This window comes from Suricata suricatta, chromosome 10 (assembly GCF_006229205.1).
Source record: "Suricata suricatta isolate VVHF042 chromosome 10, meerkat_22Aug2017_6uvM2_HiC, whole genome shotgun sequence".
Taxonomy (NCBI): domain Eukaryota; kingdom Metazoa; phylum Chordata; class Mammalia; order Carnivora; family Herpestidae; genus Suricata; species Suricata suricatta.
The window spans coordinates 126,609,275-126,634,377 of NC_043709.1; the positions used below are offsets into that span (position 1 = coordinate 126,609,275).

Here is a 25,103-nt window from a genome sequence, read left to right on the forward strand (position 1 = left end):
GGGATAGAGAAGCCGCCGTGACCAGCGCAGTGTTGCAAGCCTCTCCTTCCCAGAACTAGCTTTAAATTCTCAGACTGGAGGGTGGGGCTGATTGTGGAAGCAACCAAGACAGGAAGGTTCCCTTCTACTCCACTGGGTTGGGAAAACAACTGGAATCAACAGTCTGCACGGAGATGCAAAAAGACAAGTCATTTTCATGCGAATGCCCTCGAGAGCAGCAAAGGAGAAAAGTCAAGGGGAAGGCATCATATAGAAAGAGTACTGCATGGAGTCAGACATGATCCATCCGTAAGCTCCGGCCCTGGCTTTGCCGCTAACCAGCTGGGTGGTGGGAAATGAGTCCAGAGGTCATCCTAACCAGTGAATGAAAGGAATGGGGGATCCCAGTATCTGGCTCAGCTGGCTCTTTTCTATGGTCCATAAACACATTTCCAGCAGTCCGTGAACTCCTACAATTGTCTGGAAAACTGGTGGGATGTATGACTATGTGCATTTCTCTCGGGAGATGGTGCACAGCACACAGCAGATAATGAAACAATGGAGAAAGGTTAAGAATTTGCTCAAGGGACTCTTGGAAGGTTCCTTCTTGCCCTAACACTTTGCAGGTGGGCGGGGAGGGGGGGACTATGGTTGCTTGCCACACCTTTGCCAGGACCACCATGCACCCCCAAAGGCACCCACCCACCCCAAGGCTTCAATCTGAGCTCCTCAGTTCTCATGGAATCAATTTGCTGGCCCCATTGCCACTTGCTTCGACGAGACACAGGCAAAACCTGTTTTCTGGACAGCCCAAAGGACAGACTGGCGACTGCAAAAATTGTATATAGAGATGGTGTCACAAAAAGATTTGCCAGTGTGGCAAAACAAAAAACAAACCATGTTACAATGCCCTGTTATTAATAAGAATATATAAAACAAGTGTTCAAGGGTTTCTTCACCCATTGATTAGACCCACTGCACCTGTCAAAGCTGGGCATCTGTAAAATGCAAAGGTGGAGCCAAGGGAGCTAAGAATCCACGTCCAGCCAGGGACAGGAATGGGGCTACAGTATCAGCTCAGAAGACGAACAGCCTGGAGTACTGCACCTCTGCGGGCTCCTCACCTATGCCAGGGGGGCAGGCTGGGGGGCCACAGACGACTGACTGTAGGAGGAGAAAAGCCAGCTCCCTGGATCACGAAGTTCTGGCCTCTCACTACAGGGCCCTTGCAAGAATGGTTGGTGATGGGTGCAAATCACAGCAGCCGTGTGTGCTTTTTTGTCCAAGCTCCAGTTTCCTAGTGGATAGGACCCACCATGAGGGTATCCTCGGCTCTCTGCTATGAACCTCCCGCCTTGGAGCAGGGGGCACAGGCTCCACGGCATCTTATCTCACTTAATCTTGTGACATACTTCCCAGGTGAGGATGAAGCATGACCTGCCTGGTCTCAGAGCTGGTAAGTGACGGAGAAAGGAGAAGTGACGGAGAAAGGATCCAGCCAGGACCGCCTCACTTTGCAGTCAGACTTTATCCACTACTCTCTCAGTCTCCCGTGGTGCATTTGGGGATCTTCCGGCAGAATTTTCTTTCCAGCTCAGGAATTTCCTACCACCTCCCCCCAAACACAAGGAAAAACAATACACCTCCTTATCCTTGCATCAACTCGAAAAGTAAATTTAAAATGACCCTTTTCGCAGGGTGCCTGGGTGGCTCAGTCAGTTGGACATCCAACCTCAGTTCAGCTCATGATCTCACAGTTTGTGGGTTTGAGCCCCATGTCAGGCTCTGTGCTGACAGCTCTGAGCCTGGAGCCTGCTTTAGATTCTGTGTCTCCCGCTCTCTCTCTGCCCCTCCCCCACTCATGCTCTGTTGTTGCTCTCTCTCAAGAACAAACAAACATTAAAAAAAATTTTAAGGTGACCTTTCCCCATGAGGCTGGATGAATTTTATAACAAAAAAAGTTATTAAGATAAATATAAGTATTCCTGACAAAAACAGTATCACTTGATTTAACCTCTGCCCTGTGTGGCGATTACTCTGTCCAGCCCAATGAGCTCAATCAACCACCATCAATCCCATACCAGAACTGTGTAGCCCAGACTCTCCCAGATACTTCCTTTCAAAGCTTGAGACTGTCTTAGTCCATTCAGGCTGCTATAACAAAATACCACAGGCTGGCTGGCTTCTCAACCAGAGGCAAAAGGGTGGGAAGCCCAAGATCAAGGTCTGCTGAGCACCACCTTCCTGCTTCACAGACCTTGTCCTCACGAGCCAGAAGCAGGGAGAAAGCTCTTGGGGGGTCTCGTTCCTAAGGGCATGAGGGCTCCACCTTGCGACCTACTCACCCCCCACCCGCAGATACCATCACACTGAGGGGTAAGTTTCAACATTCAACTTTTGGAGGGGGAGGAATAGGCAACAGCACACACACACTCATGCCCTCCATGACCTGTAGTTATGACCGCATGTGCGCGGAGAAGGAGGATTCCTGGAAGAGCTAGGAAACAGCCGGGGCAAATGTGACGTGCCCAACTCAGCATGCATCTGTCAATCCCCAGTGGGCACACACACTTTCCTTTTCATGACACAGCGAACGATGCAGGTGAGCCGGGTCTGACTCCACTACGCTGAGCACCCTAGCAACGGAGGGGCGGTGGGGCCACGCGACTCTTCCGCACCATCCTGCCACCTCCCTCTGTGTGTAAACCCTCCCCCCACCACCACTTCCCTATCTTTCAGGTCCCCAAGTGCCCTTTCCACACTGCAGGAACCCAGCAGCCGCAGGAGGTAGAAGAATGTAGCAAGTCAGAGTGTCCCGGCGCCCTGCAAGCAGCTGGCTTTGATGACAGCTCCAAGGGCAGTGTTGCTGGTTCACAGCACTTATCACACTGTAATTAATTTCAAAACAACGTCTCTCGGGTCCTGTGCCTCCGCGCACCGGGCGGGGAGGGGATGGCCCTCAAGTGCTTTCCCGGGCCAATTAGGGTTTCACAGCAATGGCTGTGGCACGGAGACCACTGCTGTCACGCAGGGGTGACTAGAGATCGCACCCAGAGACACTCGGAGACACCCTGGCGTGGCACCGGCCTGCGTCCTCCCAGGCCCCGGCCAGGCGTCACCAACACCTTCAGTGCCAGCAGGCTCCCGCGACGGTGGCTGTCCCACGCTATCCGGACCTCGGGAACATGGTGTCCGGCCACCCGTCCCCCCTCATGCTAAGGGCGCCGGGCTCCTGGCCGACAGCTCTCAGCAGAGCTGGTCTCCGCCCGTAAAACAGCCGCTGGTACAGATGGTCACCGAAAGGCGACCCAAGGCAGAAGCTCAGAAGAGAGAGTGGTGGTGGTCACGCAGACTGGTACCAGCGGCAGTGACCCTCGAAGAGGTGGGAAAGCATTCCGTTCGTTCAGGTAATGTGAGGGTCCATATCCAGGTATGGACCCTGGCACCTGCGTCACAGGGTCACCCCTGCTCACTGCCCGGGTCTGACAAGTCAGTGCTTCATTTGGGTGCTCAGCAGGGGGCGCTCCGAAGATAAACTCCTGTCCCCCTAGGACACATTATCCCCAGCACGGGAAGCGTCACCAAGCGTGTTTCACTACCGTCACATACGTGACATGGGAACCCACCTCTGTGGTTTCAGGGAGCTCTGGCGGGGTTTTCATCCTCATTTAAGAAAAAACATCTGCACCTTTTCGAGAGTTAACCTTGAAAATCTTACCTTAGACTTGCCACTCTGGGAAGCTTAATACTAGGCTGTTATCAGTCACTTCTACCTCAGAGTGAAAGATAAGGTGAGAAGGAGAGCAGAGGACATCTGTGGAGGGAGGGGACTTGGGTGTGGGAAGGGGGAAGGGGTGTGTCCCGTGCCTGTGGTCATCAGAAGTCAGCCTGCTGAGGTCCCCAAATGCCCACATTGTCAAAACAAGAATGGAGACGCCAGGAACCCACAAGCTCTGTGTATTATTGACTGAGCAGACATGATTAATACTCTGAGGGCACAAGCAAGCCACTGTCCCTAATTCACTCTCCATTTCAGATCTCCACGTTTGCTGAATGCTACCGAGGGTCTATGCAGAATGTAGTGTCCTGCTGTCGAACAGAGAAGAATCTCAGTCCCAGAGACTCTTCAGAACTCCTGAGCCTGATACCATTTTTCTGATGACAGGAGTCCCTTATAAGACCCACCAGAAATGACTGCAGTTACCTGGTCCCTTTCTCATGGGCCAAGGCTGCTGCAGACTGGTGAATGTTTATAGAAGTTCTCAAGGGCTGACTTAGCGTCAGCCCAATGAAATGAAACCCAAATAAACAAACCAAGTACAAATCAACAAGTCCTGCCACACGGCCACTCCCAGGGCCGTACCAGTCATTAGAGAACAGAGTCCAGGCCCTGCCACACGGCCACTCCGGGGGCCACACCAGTCATTAGAGAACAGCCCGTGACCGAAGTCATCAAGCGTAAATCTTGTGAACCGATCAGTAAGTTTGTTCCCTGTTATGCAGTAGACGCTGGTCGTAGAGGGGTCGTTCGCTTGAGGTCATCTATATGCACAAATCAGACTTTTTGAAATAAAACTCAGAACTTGTTCATTAAAGGGACCTTGGAAGAATCCTGTTACAATAGGAAACATCAGCTAATGTCTCCTTTTGCCAGATTTAAGTTGTTACGCATTGAGTTTCCTAAAAGCAGGGTCCCTGTGGCTCTGAGTCTCTGATCCACTGCCTGCTGTATAGACTAAACAACAACAGGCCTCAAGTTCAACTGCTCTGCTCACTCCTCCCTGCCCTCTCATGAAATCTTGCCATCAAGAGGACATTTTGGGTGGGCTATGGAGTAGGACTTTATTTGGCAGATGGTTTAATCTGTTAGGGTTCTACAGAGAAACCAAAGCAACAGAACCAGCAAGAGCCAATAAATAAAGAGATTTATTATACACGTAATGGGTGCACGTGATTATGCAGGCAGACAAGTCCCAAGCTCTACAGGGTGAGTCAGCAAGCTGGCGACTCCAGAGAGCTGACGGAGGAGTGCAGTGTAGAGTAGTGAGCTGGTAGGCTCAAGCCCCAAGAAAAGCCAGTGTTTCAAACCAAACCCAAAGGCAGGAAAAGGCCGATGTCTCAGTAAAAAGGCTGTGAGGTGGGATGTATTCCCTCTTATTTGGGAGAGGGTCAGCCTTTTGTTCAATTCAGTCCTTCAACTGATTGGATAAGGCCCACCCACATTAGGGAGGCCAATCAGCTTTACTCTCTGTGATTTAAAGGTTAATCTGATCCAGAAACACCCAGAATAATGTTTGACCATACATCTGAGCACCCAGTGGCCCAGTTTAGCTGACACATAAAATTAACCATGACAATGGTGATGGCCATTTTCTACAAGGGAGAATATAGGCTTAGGTGTCCAGGACCCACATGAGGCAGAGGATCGCAAAGTGAACTTGGCCAACACAGAAAGACCAGACCGCAGGAACTGAGAGCCCAGCCACCGGACTCCCGGGGTCGGGGGGAAGCTAATTTAGCATCACACAGATGTCAGGACGACTCGCCTGGGGTTGAACTCTGTTCTATTGGGAATAGTGCCTTGCACAAGGCACAAACTCACACTGCTCTCCGGTGTTAAACCCTAGCTAATCTGCAGGGAAACAAATAATATGACATGTTGGCATTTTGAGCAATTCCCTTTCCTGTGACCTTGTTTAGACTCACAACTCCCTGAGAAAGTATTAACGTTCTCTGTTCGCAGATAGAAACAATGAATTACAGAGAGTGTGGGGAAGGGTGGCCCTCATAACCTGAGTCCTCACCTTCCCTCCCAGGACTCAGGCAGTGCCCACAGCCCGCCGACCTGTGCCTTGATGTCCTCCGCTTACCCGGCTTCATAGGACCAGGCCTTCCCTGTCCTCGCTACTTACTGTCCATTTACTTACAGGCAGAAGCAGGAGAGCAAGGGGCCCTGGACCCAGCACAGCGTCCCCAGGAAGCCCCTCCGCCCAGGAGCCCAGGTGTCCTCAGTCCCCCACTCTGAGGGACAGCCAGAAGCAGCCACGACCGTCCACCCCAGCTCCATCTCTCACTCACTGCAACCACCGGCTTTAGCCATATTTCCTAAAAATACACTTCGCTTCCCCGTTCCCGTTACTAAAACATGGTATTCCGGGCTCGCTTGCATTCTTACTTAGAAACCCCTGCACGGTAGCAGCAAAAACATGTAGAATGTCAGCTTTTCCTTCAGGAAGGTTCCCCTCTGCCCTGCTGTGTGCTCAGTACACAAACCTTTCCTCAGCTGGACAGGAGCCGGGGGTGAAAGCTTTCCTCACCGGGTGGAACTAGTGATATAAAGGGAAGAGGCGGCAAGGGGGGAAGAAGGAAGGAGCCATGGGCAGACAATGGAGCTTTGGGGCTCCTTCCTGGCACGTCACCCTCCACGGGCACACATGCAGCCCTGATCCCCGGGTCCCTGTTGTCCCAGAAGTGGGTGAGGGTGGCTTCTCCAGTGAAGCCACATGACACAAGTCAGAAGCCTGGAGAACATTAAAAGAAAGCCACAAACGCACTTAACCACACGAGCCAGCCCCTGGAAGCTGTTTTCCACGTCCCAGGCCTGGGGCAGTCATTATTTCCACTGCACAGTGGTCCCCTTGTGTGAGCTCAGCCTCCCCCGAGCCAATGTTCCGGCTGGCTCCCCTCGGCCAGCTCTTGGAAGGGCTCCCTGACTTTCCCGGCGTTTCCAAGAACTTCGGCTCTCTCCTATAATTACGTGCAGGATAATGACGGCTCTCGGTCTCTGATCTTTGCCTTCCGGGAGGGAAGGAGGTGGAAGTATTGTACGACCAATTTCCAAAGGCCTTAATTCATGCATCCTTCTTCCTGTTTTATCCCAGGATCTCCTTTACTGGCCTTCCTTTCTCCTAACACACATTGCATACATTTTCCTCCTACTAGAGGAACCACAAAGGGAAACGATGACTGGGGACTGGTGGCGGGCAGAACAGGCACGCGAGGGGAGGAGAGAGGGACAGGGGTGCTGGGGCCGGATTGGGAGGAGGTGGGAGTCTTGGGGGGCAAGCCAGAGCTCAGAAGGCAGCTGGTGCACTATTTCTTGCCAATGGCCACACTCCTGGGTGACAGATGTGTGGCAGAGTACATAGGGAAGCGTTCAGAATGCCAACTCGACCCTGCCCTTTTCCGGTCTCAGGATGTTGGCGGGGTGCACCTGACTGAACTTGGAGCCGACACGATTTCCCAGGTATGAAATCACCTCATTAAAAAAAAATGAGACTGAGTGATAGATAGACCAGAGTCTCCCAAAGTCTGGGATCCGGGGGTCCTCACCCAGCTCCCACACACACGAGAAGTGGCCAGGTAGAAATGGTGAACGGCGAGTAGGAGGAAACTGATCCAGCCAGACATTTTAATGAAAGATCGTGAGATAAAAGGAACAGGAAATTCAGGGTGAGTATTTCTCCAACTGCATTCTCTCTTGTGCACACTTAGCTCACCCCGTGATCTGCCAGGGAAATGACTGCTGACAGCCCTGAAATAGGAGATGGTTAATGTCCGAAAATGTCCCGAAGCCAAGCAAGAGTAGGTCATACTCATGAGGCTTGGTTCTCCCCTTAGTAACAGAAAATACTGATGTAAACAGGAATCCTCCATCAACATCGCGGCATCCCACTGGTGAGGTCAGATGATCAAAAAGACCCTCATGGCCTCGGTATATCCTCAAGAGCTGTCACGGAATTCAGTTACATCCACGCAACAGAAGACAGTCACCAGCACGGGCTGTTTAGCATCCGCGCCCAGTAGGCTATGGCTCCAAGCAGGCATGGATGCAAATATGTGTGTAATATATATGCACATATGGAAAAAATACCCAAGTCACACTGAAAAGAACTTTCCCAGACCTCATCCCCTTTCATTTTCTCTGCTATTCCTCTGAATAGCTTGTTTGAACACCGTAGCTGCCAAGACAGAAGAATTCACTGCTTGAGAAGGAAAAAAAAAATCTATTATTCAAACTTTCTTTCCCTGAGCGGAAGAAGAGTGAAAGGGGCTGGCGAGCTTTCTTTAGCAGGAAAAGGGTTATTTCTCCATTAAGCTGCTGGGTCGTACAAAGGAGGTGGGATGCAGGGGAGCTGACCTGAGCCCTCCACGGGGAGCCCCCTGCCCCCAGCTCTGATGTAACTCCAAGAAATGACTTCCTCCCTCCAAACACCCTCCCCTCCCACCTTGCTGCTGAGCATTCTGGAAACAGGGCAAAGGAGAGGGGAGAGGAGCACGAGGCCGTGCCAGTTCATTCCCTCTTTTCAGAGATGCTAAGAGGATTAAAGAGGTAATTGTTGAAGAGTTCTCTCGAGCTCTTCAGCTATAAGACGCTCTATAAATACCCACAGCCACCCCCTCCCAGGAAAACACGCTTCATTGTGGAGGTGAACGGTGCGGCGCCTGTGACAAGGAAGTGCTGCATGAGGCGGGGAACGTCCCACCATCCCGAGGGGACCCAGAGTAACCGCCTTGCAGAGGGAGTGACCCCACACAGCATCCCACCCCGACCGGCATCGCATATGCTGACTCCTGCGTGCACTTAGGAAGCACCGACTGTCTACCTGGGGGGCAGCAGGGCGCAGTGGTTAAGCACGCAGGCTCCGGAGCTAGGCCACCGGGCAGGACTCCTGGCTCTGCCTCACTAGCTGTTTGATCTTGGCAAGTCACTTAACTCACCCCTGGGCACCTCCTTGTCCTCACCCGTGCCAAGGGGGGCTGGGGGGACAACAGAACCTCCCCCCACACACACACACACACGAGGTCGCTGTGAGAATTCACAGGGTCTGTCTTTGCCCAGGGGTGAGACTGCTGTGTGATATGCTGGCGAGTGCTACACGAGGCATTGCTATGAAATGCACCTGTCAAATGTAGGGCTTCTGCAGTCTTATTTCTTCCTTGGATTTGTTAATGGAGCTATAAACACGAACGTGCAGGTGGAGGAGGAAGGACCGATCAGATGTGGACAGAGCACTCACTTGCACGGAAAACAGAGAGGCGGAGATGAGGTTCCTGAGCATCCCAGAGCCCCAGGAATGAAGGGTGCTTGGGTGTTTCTATCCATGGCTGCCACGCAGTGGCATATAAAGGCAGTGGGGAGTGCAGACACTGCTTAGAAGTCCCAGTCCACCCCAATGCTCATAGCAGCACTGTCAACAATAGCCAAAATATGGAAAGAGCCCCAATGTCCACGGACAGATGAATGGCTATAGAAGATGTGGTATATATACCTACAATGGAGTCTTACTCAGCAATCAAAAAGAATGAAATCTTGCCATTTGCAACTACGTGGATGGAACTAGAGGGTATCATGCTAAGCAAAATTAATCAGAAAAAGACATATATGACTTCACTCATATGAGGATTTTAAGACACAGAACAGATGAACATAAGGGAAGAGAAGCAAAAATCATATAAAACAAAGATGGGGACAAAACATAAGAGGCTCTTAAATATGGAGAACAAACAGGGTTACTGCAGGGGTTGTGGGAGGGGGATGGGCTAAATGGGTGAGGGGCACTGCGGATTCTACTCCTGAAATTATTGTTGTACCATATGCTCACTAACTTGGATGTAAATTTAAAAAAAATTAATTAAAATAAAAAAGAAGTCCCAGTTCAGAGGGATAATAAAGCAGACGGACTTGGAGCTGATGTCACTAGTGTGCTAAGTTCTGTCCGGGCAATGCCCTCCGCCAGATCCTGCCCCGGATGGTGCCCGGGGCCTCAGCACACCTGCCATGCACGCCCAGAGCTCACTTGAAAGAGAACCCCTCACCTGAATCCTCCACTAGGAAGTCCGGAGTCTCCCCGGGGGGTGGGCAGGCTTCCTTCCAGGCTCCTGGGGTGTAAGTCCCACAAAGCAGAGAGCACACCGGCAGTCAGGGCCCCCTGGGAACCCCTGTCCTGCATTCAGCTGAGTGGCTAAGAGCAGTGGTTCCCAAAGTGTGTTCCCTGCACCAGCAGCACCTGGGAACTCATCAAAAATGCACCATCTCCAGCTTCACCTCACAGCTCCTGAATCAGGAACTTGGGGACTTTAACAAACATTCCAGGGAGTTCTAATGTCCACTCAAGTTCAAGAGAACCACTGGCTGCCAGAAAATTTCCAATTTTCCAATTTTTTCTCATTCAGTCCAGGGGGTTTAATGACACTCACCTTACCAGGCTACAGTTTAAGAATTAAATGAGATAGGGGCACGTGGGTGGCTTCGTCGATTAAGTGTCTGACTTAGGCTCAGGTCATGATCTCACAGCTCGTGGGTTTGAACCCCACATCAGGCTCTGTGCTGACAGCTCAGAGCCTGGAGCCTGCTTCAGATTCTGGGTCTTCCTCTCTCTCTGCCCCTCCCCTGCTCATGTTCTGTCTCTATCTCTCAAAAATAAATAAAAATTTAGAGAATTGTTTTAAAAAGAATTAAATGAGATAATATATTGCACTTGGTACAGTGCCCCAGACATGGTCAGCACTCAATACACTGAACTTATTATTATTATTCCCTCCGGTCAGAGGAACCACTCCACAAACAGCAGTAACTCAGAAACAGCGAGAGGAAGCTTGGGGTCCATGACGCCCCTGAACCTCAGGCACGTGGTTTAAGGGACAGAAGAGAGAAGCTGAAGGAAGCCAGCAGATACTATGACACATTCACCCAAGGTCCCCCAGGGGCTCGGGGTCACTAACCAATGTGCCCTGTGATCCATGAAGATTCCTACACTCTCTGGCTCCTCAAGCATCTTAGGGGTTGGAAATCCTGAGAATAAGCGTGTCCCCTATTCTACTGTTAAGATAAGGATGATAAGAATTTGAGGACATGCTTTCAGAGAGGATCAGATGTGTCTGAGTCCAAATACTGGTATTTACAATGTGCAGCGGACGTGTTTAGAGTGTGCTCTGAATTGCGGAAGGGTATTTTTGGTAAGGAATGGGTGATAAGAAGCATCATGTGCTGACTGACAGCGCATCTGGAATCCAAGAGCAAGGGAGACAGCACACTGCAAGGGCGCCATCTTGGATCAGAAACCACCATTACCTGAATGTAACAAGGGGCAAAGCGATTAGGAGGCCTCCTGACAGCCAAATGCAAGGGATACTTATCAAGCTTCTGGTCCCTCCTGGCATTGAATACTTGGCCTCTCCTGCCTCCCTCGAGCTCCTTTCTTTGGCCACCAGCACACCACTTGCCCTGGTTCACCAATTATTCCCCTGACCCCCTTCCCAGCCTCCTCCGGGAGGGTCCTCTCCCCCGGCCCAACGGGCTGCCACGCCTCACCCCATCCCCCCACCGTGTCTCTGGAAACCCTCCTCTTCCTCTCTGGAATCTGCCCACTGAAGACAGAGGAAAGGGACACAGCACCAGGTTGGATGCCACATCTGAATCATGGCCTACTGTCCCCACTGTCACCCAAAACAAACACAGGAGTAGACGAAGAAGAGGAGGGTCTTTCCCTCTGTGCCTTCTTTCTCTCAGGCGGGGAGGGCTTCCATAGCTGTGTCCGCTCAACTCAGTCCTGAGCACGAGACATCCACCCGCCTACAAGGCTCCACCTGATGGTCTCAAGATCAAGACACCTAAAAGTGAACCCATTATCCTAACGCTACATCCGCTCCTCCTGCTGTGCAGTTCCTTCTGATTCTATAGGAACAGGAAACATCACAGGGGAAATGAAGGGCTGGGTGTGCTAGGAACCAGGGTTGGCAAGGCGATGAGAAGGGACTGACAAGATCAGACAATGCAGGGCTATATTGTAAGGGCAAAGTTGTAGTGTCTCACCCCAAGTTCAAGTTCAAACTAGAGTACAAATATTCAGGTGGTGATCCTTATAGCATTTAACAGCAAATTACTCACCTACTTCCATCTGTCACCTTTGAAACAATATTGGCCTTCATGACAGATACCCCAAACAAAAAAAATCCCAATATGACAAAAGAAGTTTCTGTAAAGAAATGTAACCATCTCATCCCTTCTAGGACTCTTGGTTAAGATCAAGTATAGAAATGTAACCACCTTTCAGTAAGATGTTGTGGTGTATGTGTATACAATATTCAGCCATAAAAACACAAGGAAGTCCTATTATCTGCAACAACACAGATGGATCTTGAGGACATCATGTAAAGTGAAAGAGAAAGACAAATACTGTATCACTTCACACATATATGGAATCTTAAAAAAAAAAAACAACTCAAAACTCAGGGGTGCCTGGGTGGCTCAGTTGGTTAGGTGGCCGTCTTCGGATTAGGTCATGAACCTCGCTGTTCATGAGTTCAAGCCCCTGTCGGGCTCTATGCTGACAGCTTGGAGCCTGGAACCTGCTTCAGATTCTGTGTGTGTGTGTGTCTCTCTCTCTGCCCCTCCCCTGCTCACGCTCTGTCTCTCTCTCAAAAGTAAATAAAAACATTAAAAAAACCCCTCAGAATAAAAAGAGTAGACTGGCAGCTACCAGAAGCAGAGGCAAGGAAGAGGAGTGTAAGGAAGGGGGTCCAAAGGCACAAGTGTGCGGTTATAAAATGCGTAAGTACTGGGGACAGAATGAATGGCATGGTGGCTGCGCCTCGCACAGATCACACGGAAGACGGTGTGCAGGGAGGCTGTTGAGAGAGCAAATCCTAAGTGTTCTCATCACAAGGAAAACACATGCTGCCCTTTTTCTGTTGTTGTTCTTTTATTTTTGTTGTGACTGTAGGAGAAGAAAGACGTAAGTTACACCTATTGTGGTAATCAGTTCACAATGCCTGTACATCAAAATCAACCCGTCACACTGCCTGCCTCAAACCTTTACAGGCATACGTGACAAGTCTTTTCAATAAAACCGGAAAGAAGAAACAAGTCTGCAGGAATCACACAGTATCTTCACACCACTCTCCAGTTCCACCACCAGCCGCACTGTAACGACCCCGCCCTGCACATCGTCTGCAGGACCACGGGGCTTCTCCCCCTGTTTTCGAGAGGTCTGAAGTAGACGCATTCTCGGTGATCCCCCGGCAGCCCCCCCTTTGCCAGTCACCCTAGTTCCGGGGACCACTGAGTCACCTGAGCTAGAAGTCTGGGGTTCACCCTAGACTTGCCTCTCTTCCTCATGCTCTACCATGAAGAACAATGAATGTCCTAAATTCTTCTAACCTGGGCCCCAGTCAGCACTGCCCCTCCCCAGCCCCATCCCTCCCTCACCCTAAATCTCTCCCGACACCTCTACAGCTCAGGGAGCAGTCACCTCCTGCGTGGAGTTTGTCAGTAAATGCTTCCCGCTCTGTAAAAGGGAGGAAGGACACATTCTAAAATGCATTCCCCTCCTGAAATCTACCTCTACTACTTTATTACTAGGATTCATTTGACATGATAGAAAAGGGAGGGAAAAGAAGGCAACTTCTCTGCCCACGAACAGAACTGTGTTACAGTTCCCAAGGCCACAGCGACGAGGGGGTAAAACCTCATGGAATACCATGAAAGCAGGGCCTTGAACAGATACTGATATACGTTCACAGCAGCACAGTGCACAAGAGCCAAAAGATGGAGACCATCCGAGGGCTCACTAATGGCTGAATGATAAACAAAATGTGCTCTATCCAGACAGCGGAATATTATTCAGTCTTAAAAAGGATTCTGACACCTGCTAAAACATGGATGAATCTTGAGGACATTATCTTTTTGGTAAGCTTATTTATTTTGAAGGTGGGGAGAGGGAGAGAGAGAAACCCAAGCAGGCTCTGCACTGTCAGCACAGAGCTCCATGCAGGGCTCAAGCTCACGAACCGTGAGCTCATGAGCTGAGCAAATATCAAGAGCAGGACAGAGAACCGACTGAGGCACAGGAGCCCCTAAGAACATTATTGTCAGTGCAATGAACCGGACACAAAAGGTCAGTTACTATATGATCCCACTTACATGAGGTACATATTGTAGTCAAATTCATCGAGACAGAAAGTGGAAGTTGGGTTCTAGGGGCTGGAGGGGGAGGGGATCTGGTGAGTTTTGTTTACCGGGTGCAGAGTTTTAAGTCTGGGAAGATAAAGAGAGTTCTGGAGATGGATGGTAGTGATAAGTGCACAACACTGTGAATATACTTAATGCCACTGAACTGTACACTTAAAAGGGTTAAAATGGTAAAGTTTAGGTTAGTTATTTTATTACAGTTTAAATAATGGTAAAAAAAAAAAAAAAAACCACAACAAACTCATGGAAGACGTACCAGTAGGGACACCATTTCATAGAGAAACCAAGTGCTTCCCCACAGGTATCATTAGTCAAACTGCCTGCCTCCTATCAGACTAGAAGCAGAAGGAAGGTCCAAAGGGACTTAAGATAAGTGTCTAATTTAAAAAACTTACTTTTATTTATAGTAAAATACTTGAAATCACATGAACATATTGATTACTTAATTCAAACGCTAAATTCTATCAGCATATAGGGCATGTTTCCTTAAAAACTAACGTTCAGTTAAAAATAGGTCCCAGAACTGCCTTTTCAGTATATATAATTCTGAGAAAGCAATTCTGAGAGACTGTTGCACCAAATTCCCACACAAAAACTGCAGGGACTTCTACACAGCCTTCCTGGATCAAATCTCCATCTGTCTCTAAAGATAAAGAACTCTGTACAAATTTCAGATCCTTTTCCCTACCAGTTAACCCCTTTCTTTCCATCACTCCCCAGGGCTGGCATGATGAGGTCCTGCTCTGGAGTGGGAGAGGTGGCCGCTGGGCCATTAGGAGAGCTGGCTCTGGGCCGTCTGGCCACACACAGCAGACTCCTCCGCTCAAAGCCCGCTCCACCCTGCAGTCTGGAAGACCTTCTCTAAACCTCAAACTCTCTGGCCTCAGTTTTTTCATCTGTAAAATGGAGATAATACTGGTCCCCACCTCTTAGAGTTGGTATGAGGATTAAATGAGGTCTATAAAATGCTCAGTGTCTGGCACATAACAAGGGCCATGTACGTGTTAACTTACTGTTTTCATTCTGATAAGCAAGGGCCTTCCTGGTGGGGCCACAGCCTACCGTCTCCCAGGACACCTTCTGACCTTGATTTCCGCATGGATCGTTTTCACAAACACGCCACCTGGTAGCGCCTCCAGCCTCTGCACGTCCTGTTCCTTCTACCCACATAACTCTCCCTTCTGCCCCGCGCTCCGGCCTTGCAGATGCTATAAAGGGGGTCACCTCACCACCAATGGCTTTCCTGACTCCCGCATGCACTTGTGCCCACTTTCCTGGGTTTCAGTTGGATACTTATCAGCTCACTTGACTCCCCAGGGAATGAGCAGCAGGCTCCTGGGAGGCAGCAACTGTGCTGGGAATCACTGCGCTTCAAGCAACAGTCCTGGCAGGTTAGAAACCGAATGAATGAATGAATGAACGAACGAACGAACGAACGAACGGACAGATGCTGCACATAAAAGTGTAAGACTGAGCCGAGGAATGAAGGGAGGAAGGAAGGAGACAGGGGACAGGTAGAATAGAGTTGCATGAGGTCTCCATGGAGGAAGAGGGTGTGCTCAGGCGACAGGAGGAGAAGCAAGATCTTTAATCACGGGAAGAAAGGAATCAAAGAACCCAGGACAGTGAGCAATCAGGGATGTTGTGTACAGACCACTGAGGCTCACGGGACTCGCCAGGGCCTAAGCCATCAGTGCATGGGACAAATTTAGACACAGAGAGACCAGGGTGGTGACTGCATGGACAGCAGGTTGTCTGTATCGCAACGTGCCCTCACCCCTCAGTAAAGTGAGTCACATCTCCAAATGTCTGCGTCCTGACAGGAGGGGTAAGAAGGACATACATTAAATCGGGACTCGCAGTCAAGTTCAGAACACACCTTTCCAACATCAGTCCTCAGTTTTCACAAGCAATAAAAGAAGAGGTCAGAGACCCATGCAGCAGGTGGGGAGATGGGTGGAGAGCCCCGGCCTCAGGGAGTGGTGTGCCAGCCCTGCCTTTCCTGATTCTCAGGAACTTGCACGCTTGGCCAGCACCTGGCAGCCAGGTTAGCGCCGCCGAGCCTGGTGCTGTGGGTTGCTAAGCTCTAGTCAAAGAGTCAGGACAAATTTCCCATGGGCACCATAAAGGCCACTGAAATATGGGTTCTCCATCTTCAACAAGGTGCTGTTCCCAGTTAGCAGTCTCAAAGGAGAACACATGATATCAGGCTCAAAAGGAAATGTGGCAGAGAATTGTAAAGGCAGCCGCCCCCGTGTGTGTACCCCACACACTGATGCGGGGTCCCTCACTTCCCAGGACGAGCCAGCCTGCTCCCCACGGCCCGCAGTGGGCATGCTGTGTGTACCCCACACACTGATGGGGGGTCCCTCATTTCCCAGGACGAGCCAGCCTGCTCCCCACGGCCCGCAGTGGGCATGCTCACAGGCAGAGAACCCGTGTTGGCTGAACAGATATTTAGCCCCCAGCCCTGATCGATACTGGTAAATGAGAAAGAACTAAAAATAAACAGAAGAAAACACCTATGGAGAAAACAAGGAGAGGGAGCAGAGAGAGAGAGAAAGAGGAGAGGACTTTTATGGCACGGTGACTTCCAGAAGGCAGGTGGGACCCCCTCCCCCCAACACACCCAGGGCCCTGGTCAGTATGGAGGTGGTGGCCGTACTTGGCAAGCTAGGACTGGGTCTCCTGGGGCTCGAATGGCATAGCCGGTATTCAGGGAAAAGACTCACAAATATGAGAAGACACCCAGGATAGGTCCTTTAATGACAAGTGGAAGAAACACTGTCCAATGGGAAAGTACTTGCGTTAACTCTATGCCTAGAAAAAGCCTGGAAAATACATTTTTAGAATTTAACAGTGGTTATGACCGAAGACAAGAACCAATTTTTACATCCTTCTTTGATCCGTATGGCGGGTAGGGAGCGGGGAGCACACTTTCTTTAATGGACAAAAGAAAGCCAACATGTACTGTACAGAAAGTCAAAGTTTTCAAAAGCATTCGAGAAAGTCACCATGAAATCTGGGAGGCAAACGTAGCCATCAAGGCCAGCTGTGTTTATATAAGAATGGACATTCTGCGATTATCTGAAAAAAAACCTCATTATCTGGTGTTTCCTAATATGTGAATATTTGGAGTCATGGAGATATGTCTTTGGATCCGAAGAAAGATCCAAAGCAATCAAGCAGAAATTCACCTTTCTTGCTGGTATTCATCCATTTACTTAAATATCAGAATATGCCCTGAAGAAAATGTTCAATACTTAAAAAAATAATAATAACTTGGTAAACCAAAAAAAAAAAAGTGACAGCAGAGGAAAAATAAAATCCACCAGGAATAACAAGGTTCTGTGAGAACCCATTATATAAAAAGGTTTAAAAGAATAATTGAACACATTGTCCAAAGCCCTTGAAAGGGTCATTTCAGCGAAACTGTTCTCCTAGTAAAATATAACATTATTTTCTCCAGAAGCTGCAAACTCAAAAACCAGATTCTTAAAATGTTATTAAATAATATACTACTGGCACATTTGCCAAGGCATTTTATTATATTGGTTTTTCCTGGGAAAGAGCTCAGGGTTCCCACAAGGTAAGCAGTTGTTACGTAGTTATTTGTTTTAAGAACTAGTAATTCCTGCGAAAGGTGTGTCTTTTATTTTCCAGATCTATGGCAGAAGGTAGTAAACCAAATAAGGGAATATTATGCAAATGCCGCCTTTCTTGGCTCGGTTCCAGCAAAAGCAGTAATGATACAGCCAGCAGCTGCCCACCGTGCCCGGCTCAGAGGAAGAGTTAACTGTGAGTTAGTTACTTACTTACACAGGCTGAATCCAAGCACTTTTAAGCCTGAAGAGGGGAGACGGGGAAAAATAAACCTCTATCTTGGAACCTAGAAGGCTGGATTCAATTCCGGGGTGCTAAGAACGCTGGGTGGTTTTTCTCTCCCTAAATAGAAACAAAACCACAGCCCAGAAACATAATGGGCACCACCAGCCTCTTTTCACCCCTGCCTCCCTGCCCACCCCACCCCCTTGCATGGGAGCCCAGAGTCTTCATTCCCTGGAAATGTCTCCCCAGGGAGAAAGAAAGTGACTTCCGTCCCATCAGCATTAATGATCCACCTTTCCAGGGCGATGCTGTGCAGGCGGCAAAGGGCACAAGAGATTTGGTTACGGAACTGCTAAATAACGAATAAAAAGAGGGACCATCAGCCCTCCGATACATCATTATTTGCGCACCTGAATCCAGTAAGAAAAACAACCACACAAAAGGAAAGAATGATGAAGACGGAGGCTAATTCTCAAACCTTCTGGAAATTCTGGTTCAGAAGGGGGCGGGTGTGGTCCCGGATTTGGGTGTCGGCCAGACTTAGGGCCCCTGGAAGCCTAAACCACAGCACGTGTTCCCGCTGCGTGGCTGGAGCAGGGAGGCCACGGGCGGGAACGGCACCGCCACGGCCACCTCAGCCCTGGGAAGCGCAGGACAAGGCTCCCTCTTTCCTCTGGGCTAGGCCCCAAGCCTGGAGCCTCTGGCCCTGGGAAGCCTCCTCCCCGAGGGACCCCCGAGGCATCCCATGCTGCTCTCCTCTGCAGCTGGAAACCGGCTGCGCCCCATGTTCGGAAACTCGTTTGCCACAAGAGCCGACAACCTGGCTTTTTTTGCTCCCCAACCATACCTCATCATTTTAAAATCACTTCAGAAAGACATCTGAACAAAATCAGCAGATCATACGAACAATATGGATGGACTGTATCAAGGTCAACATCCTGGCTGTGATACCATGTTACATTTTTGTAAGATTTGCCCTTGGTGGAAACTGTCTAAAAGGTACGCAGGATCTCTATATTATTCCTTATAACTTCATGTAAAGCGGGGCGCCTGAGTGGAAACTCTTGATTTCCACTCAGGTCGTGATCTTGGCTCGGGTCATGATCTCACAGTTCGTGCGTTTGAGCCCCGCATCAAGCTCTGAGCAGATAGCGCGGAGCCTGCTTGGGATTCCCTCTCACGCTCTCTGTCCCTCCCCTGCACGCTCTTTCTCGGTCTCTCTCTCAAAATAAATTAAAAAAAAAAAACACCTCATTTACATTTACCTCTATCAAATTTCAATTAAAAAACCCAAAGAACATATTTTATAAGGTTCGTGTGAATAAAGACCAACTGAGAAGGTCATCCTACTCACAGACGCTCCTACAAACTGAGCCTGGCTTCTAGTAGATGCTTCTGTAGTTGGTATATTCAACACACACACACACACCACACACGTATGTCTATGATCCCTCAGCGTGCCAGTTACTATACCAGGCATTCCAAAGTCTGTCTCAAATGATGTTCTCAGAAAATGAACAGTGATGAGAGAAAAGTCATTGGTAGCCCTTGTGTAACCAACAATTGCATTAGTTTGAACACAGGTGAAAATGTTTAGGCACCACATTAAGTAACTGCACTATTTAGATTAAGATGTTGCTCAAGGCACAATTCATCAACGACCAGAGTTCCAACTGTCAAGAAAACATGAGGGTGGACTCCCAATGGCCAACTGTTACTATCTGCTACACCCTTAAACATGCCGGTATCTTTCCATTGCTGCTACTGGGCACATATTTACGAACAAGTTTCCCAAGGGGCTGAGAGAGAGCACAGGACTTGGTTTGCTTTAAAATGAGTTATCAAAACCAGTGTGCCTTTTAGGAGGCAAGTTTCAGAGCTTTTCAACCAAAAAACGTGTTCCTGGCCATGGCAATCCTTGTTCAACTCGTTGCTTTGTTTGGCAGTTATCCGTCTGGAGCAGACAGAAATCTCAGCCAGGGTCCACAGCCCTTCAGAGCCACCATGATGTGTGTCCTGTGACTCAGAAGGGCCAAGGGTACAGTCCCAGGTACAGATTCTTCTCAAGGGGCAGAAGTTTAATGGACAATCTTCCTTAGTATATTTAGAGCTGGTTGTACTTACCAAAGTATTTTTAAAATTTTTTAATATTAATTTCTGATAGGGATGACAGAGTGAGAGCAGAGGAGGGGCAGAGAGAGGGGAAACACAGACTGAGGCAGGATCCAGGCTCTGGACTGTCAGCACAGAGCCCAACGCGGGGCTCAAATTCACAAACCATGAGAACATGACCTGAGCTGAAGTCGAATGCTTGACTGACTGAGCCACCCAGGCGCCCCTTACCACTGTATTTTTAATCCATTACCTCTTTTGCTCTTTATGAGACTTAATAATTTTGCATGAAGAAACCAAAGCTAACTCAAATATTTGTCAAGTTTTGATTACTCAGGAATTGATGATTCGTGATTATGTTAGCCTTTTTTAGGCCTCCTATCTTTCAGGACATTTTACCATATTTCTAACAGTGGACAGACAGTAGTTTGAGAGAGAGAGAGAATGAGTTTTGAGTCAGAGAGGTGAAGTTACAGCCCAGCTCCATAACTCAGTGGGTGGTCTTGCATTAGCCTCCCTGAACCTCTATCTCTTCATCTATAACATGGGGTAACACCCACATGGCTCAAAATGTTACCTCCTCCGTCAAAATTTGGCTTTAAAATAAGATTGGTTCCAAAGAAACAAGAACTAACAACCAAAGTGGACTTTTTCAATTATCAAAGAATTGAAATGATCCAGAAGAACCCCTGAATTCACGGGCAATCTGCGATCATCAATAATTAGTAGAGTCTATAATTCTGCTACAGAAATGCCTAGATGAGCAGGAGGGGTTCTCCTTTATTTTCATGTATCTGAATTAGGAAGGGAATGCTGCCCCGGTATCTCATCCGTCAATTAGAAAACCACCATTAAAGTTCTGCACGTAACTAAAGGCCACAGAGCACTACATACTTTATGAGTGTGTCCTTGTCAGAGGCCCACATTTCCGCTGAACACACAAATGCAGAAGCTAGGAACAATGATTCCCTGCCCGCTGTCCAGGACGGCTGGGGCACGGGTGTGCAGTCAGGTCCAACATGCTTAAGGAAGTGTCTCATAAACCATACGTAAGTGGTCAAGTTTCAAAGAGTATCAAACATGACAAAATATATTTGGGGTGAATATACTGACCACTCCTTTCTGCCATTAGCTGTGAACACTGACCTTCTCAGGTCATAGTATGTGTGCTGGGGAGTAGTGAAGCCACAAGGTTACCACAGCTCATCTCCTTAGAACATCGGTGCTCCTCAATGGTGATTTTCAGTGGTGCTCCTCAATGGTTCTCCGTGATGGTGTGCCTCAATGATGCTCCTCAGTGGCGCTCCTCGGTGATGCTCCTTGGTGGTGCTCCTTGGTGATCCTCCTCGGTGGTGCTCCGCGATGGTGTGCCTCAATGATGCTCCTCAGTGATGTTCCTCAGTGGTGCTCCTCGGTGATGCTCCTCAATAGTGCTCCTCGGTGGTGCTCCTCAATGGTTCTCCTCGGTAGTGCTCCTCAGTGGTGCTCCTTGGTGCTCCTCAGTGGTGCTCCTCAATGGTGCTCCTCAGTGGGAGTCCGAGAAACACCCAGAGGTGCCTGAGCTCATGTGTCTACTACTCTCTGCACTTGCAGGTACTCAGGGAAAGGCTGAAAAGCACTACTGAAGGGTGTGGCTGGTTCAGGTGGTAGAGCATGTGACTTTTGATCTCAGGGTCATGAGTTCAAGCCCCCATGTTGAGTGCAGAGGCTACTTCAAAAAAAGAAAGAGGGGCGCCTGGGTGGCTCAGTCAGTTGAGTGTCTAGTTTTGGCTCAGGTTGTGATCTTACGGTTCATGGGTTCGAGCCCTACGCCAGGCTCTGTGCTGAAAGCTAGCTCAGAGCCTGGAGCCTGCTTTGAATTCTGTATCACCCTCTCTCTCTGACCCTCCCCTGCTCACGTTCTCCCTCTCTCTCTCTCTCTCTCTCTCTCTCTCTCTCTCTCTCTCTCAAAAAAGAAATTAGAAAAAAAAGTTTTTTAAAAAGAAAGAAAAGAAAAGCACTATTGAGGGTGAGAGAAAATACCAATTTACTGAACACCCGTCTGCCTAGGCCTGTGCTATGGGTGTTCGTGTAGCAATCATGTTAATTCCTCAGTCGTTCAAAACTCACGGGGAGAAGACGGGAAACAGCCAGTGACTTTTATCATTGTTTTGAGATACATTTCAAGCAGGCTTTCAGAGCCCAGCTCAGCATCTGTATCACATCCTTCAAGCCATGGGTGAAAAAAAAAAAGAAAGAAAAGTACACCAGGAACTTGGTAGTGAAAATGCCAGCAGCAACACCAGACATGAGAAAACTGGTTGACAGAGACACAAATGTGCTGGCAGGTTATGAATTTTATTTACTTAAAAAGGGCAACTTCCAAATATAAACATATGACCAAATTTACTAATACATACTTATAAGCACCAACAATGATACATTTATATGTACATAAATAATTCATATATAATATATAAATAACATATTGATGCATAAATAATATTTATATTCATTAATATTTATATATATTACAATATATAAACATTAATAAGATACTATTTTGTTAAACACCTCTTAGAGTTTATTCTTTCCCTAACCCAGTCAGGCAGGAAATAAGTTTGCTGCTGATGTGAATTTCAGCCTCAACAGGATTTTGCCAAGAGATGGACCTTCTTGGTGTAATGTTCACCGCTTCTTCCCAGCCCATTCCGAACGTTCCTGTCCACACCGCTGATAAGTGCTTCCCTCTGAGTTATTCTCATCAACATGAAAGGACCCCATTACCTTCACTGGTTAAACATAAAAGCTCTTTGACTCAAATTGGCCTGTTGAGCCTGTTAGGTCTGTCCTCCCATCCGTCGCCTGTTGAATAACACATGCGAGACAGCAATTGATGTCGTGAGCTCCAAACCAAGACACAAATGTGAGCTCTCTATTTCTGTTGTCCTGTGACTGTCCTATCTTACGCCCATTCTGTGCGACTGCCTTCAGAGCCCTACAAACACAGTGAAATGTTTACCAGCGGTTTAAAAAACTCTTAACAGGCTAGACATACAAATTGTCAATTCAGTAAAATATGCCCATAAAAAAGAATCCACTTATTTTTCATGAAATCAACAGAACGTGGGCTTTGGCAGCATGCTAACACTGTTGTAACACACGCTCATCTTCTTTCGCTGACTCACCAAAGAGCCGCAGATCGTGCAGTGAGCAGAAGATGTAAGCAGCGTTGGCTGAGAATATTCAGGCAGAGTGGACACCAGAGGATAGTTTACTGTGTGCTTAGAAAACAGGGAGTTGCTTCCAAGAAAAGCTGTTCTTCGGTTTCTGTGATGAGCAACAAACTTGGTCCTCCACAGTTGTTGTGACAAAGCAGCACAATCTCCACGTGGCGTGGCCAGGCTAGAAACGTGGGGGGACCACAGTCATGGAGGAAAAATGCCCGACGATTATGAGAAACTTCACAGGCTGCTGCATGGCGTTTGGATACCCTCACTCTACAAACATCCCCCAAACAGCAAAAGGCCTTTTGAGAACTGGCTCCCTCATCCTTTCTCACCTTTGCATCCCTGCTGTGCTTATTTCCTCTCCGGAAATGAAATTCAGAAAGAAAACACTGCCCAGCGTGAGCACCGGACGTGCACCCTCGGTGTTCCCAGATTTCCTGCCTTACCCTGGCACGAACTGCCTACTGCGCCTCGCGGCCCTGCTGTGCCGGGGATGGACTTCGCGAATGGTTGCACCACCGGGGAGCAGCTCTGGTGGCTCCCACAGCCAAGCCCAGTGACGTCACACGTTCCTGTAAGGCCAGGACAGGTGACAGAGCGTGGTCACTGCTTTACCTACTAAGAGTCAGGAGGGCCACCTTCTCCTGAGCCCACCCTGAGATTCCCGGAGAGAACAGAACTAACAAAGTCTCGAAACAGCCAGTCCTCCAAGATGACCCGTGTCCTAAGCAACAGGATACAGGGAAAGACGCTGGCAAGCCTCCGTCACCATCTTGATTTTTTTGCGCATCTCCGAGGATGATGGTGGACTCTGACCCCTGAGTGCCTCCGTACTGTTGTATAGACAGCACTTGATCGTGCTCATAAAATAAGGGTCTGCATTACTCTGCTTTTTTTTTTTTTTTTGACTTAAATCTGACTTCTGGTGCTTTCCCAACTAAATCACAAACCTACGACTGTTTGTGAATATGCTGGCTTCAGCTAGATCTGCATTTTCGACTTTGGCTGCCAGGAAAATCCCACACTTCCAACTCTGGCTGCCAGTCTGTGCTGTTATCCCGTCAGATCTGAGCAAGGTTTCGGTCGTTGGAGAATTGGCAAGGTGAGCAGCACTTTGACCATGACATTTTCCTAAGGCCTTTGATCTCTGTTTCTCAAGTTTCACCAAAATGTAACGGAACCGAAAGAAACAGGAAAAACAATTTTTCCCTTTAAAAAAATCACGTCATTGTAGAAACTTTAAAAAATAACCATATTAATATTTCATCTGCTTTAGAAACCCTGAAAGACAAATATGCCAGTAAAAGACCAGAACGAGAAAAAATAATAATATATAGCAGGGAAATGTTTCAAATGTCTGCATCATCTACTGTGGAAACATCTCCATAGTATTTTCAGAAAACAACTGTCATAAAGATACTAGGAACATGAGGACCCAGGGAGGTAGGTGTTCAATTTTCTATAGCCAATATGTCCCGGCAAAGGGAAAATTCACATTTAACCACTTTCTGAATGGAAAAATAAATAAATAACAGGCTTGTCAGAGTCATAATCTTGTCTGTTCAATAACCTATGGTTATAGGCACAAATCACAGAGCTAACATGATCCCTAATATAACCCCACTTGTTGTGAAAACAAAACTATAATGGTCAAATCAACTTTTTCTTTATTCGTCTAAATTCTGGCCTCCTACCCACACAGTAGTACATTGGGGTGCCAGAGACTGCTATGCGTTTATTTCTTTATTTGAAACTTAACTGAAGAGGTAATGAGACTATGGTAAATGACATCCTGACTGCTACAGTGAAGGAGAATTACCCCACTTTATTCTCCTGCGTGCGGTCCACCACCGAGCCTCGAATGTGCAGGAATACAGATCAGCAATTACCCTCCCTTGTGACCTCAGCAGGGACTGCCCTCACCTCCTCCCCTGGGCCCAGCAGCAGGAGCCCTCTCACCCCGCTCATCACCTCCTTGTCGTCTGCCCCTTCAGGCAGCTCCA

General features: G+C 48.5%; 1 protein-coding gene and 1 pseudogene across 1 annotated transcript in view; one reads left to right on the top strand and one right to left on the bottom strand.

Annotated features, from left to right (window-relative positions):
- The window catches only part of CAMK1D (calcium/calmodulin dependent protein kinase ID), a 421,541-nt gene that overhangs the window by 315,235 nt on the left and 81,203 nt on the right, over positions 1–25,103 (bottom strand). The gene's annotated exons all lie outside the window — the stretch shown is intronic.
- The window catches only part of LOC115303953, a 71,391-nt pseudogene continuing 48,863 nt past the window's right edge, over positions 2,576–25,103 (top strand).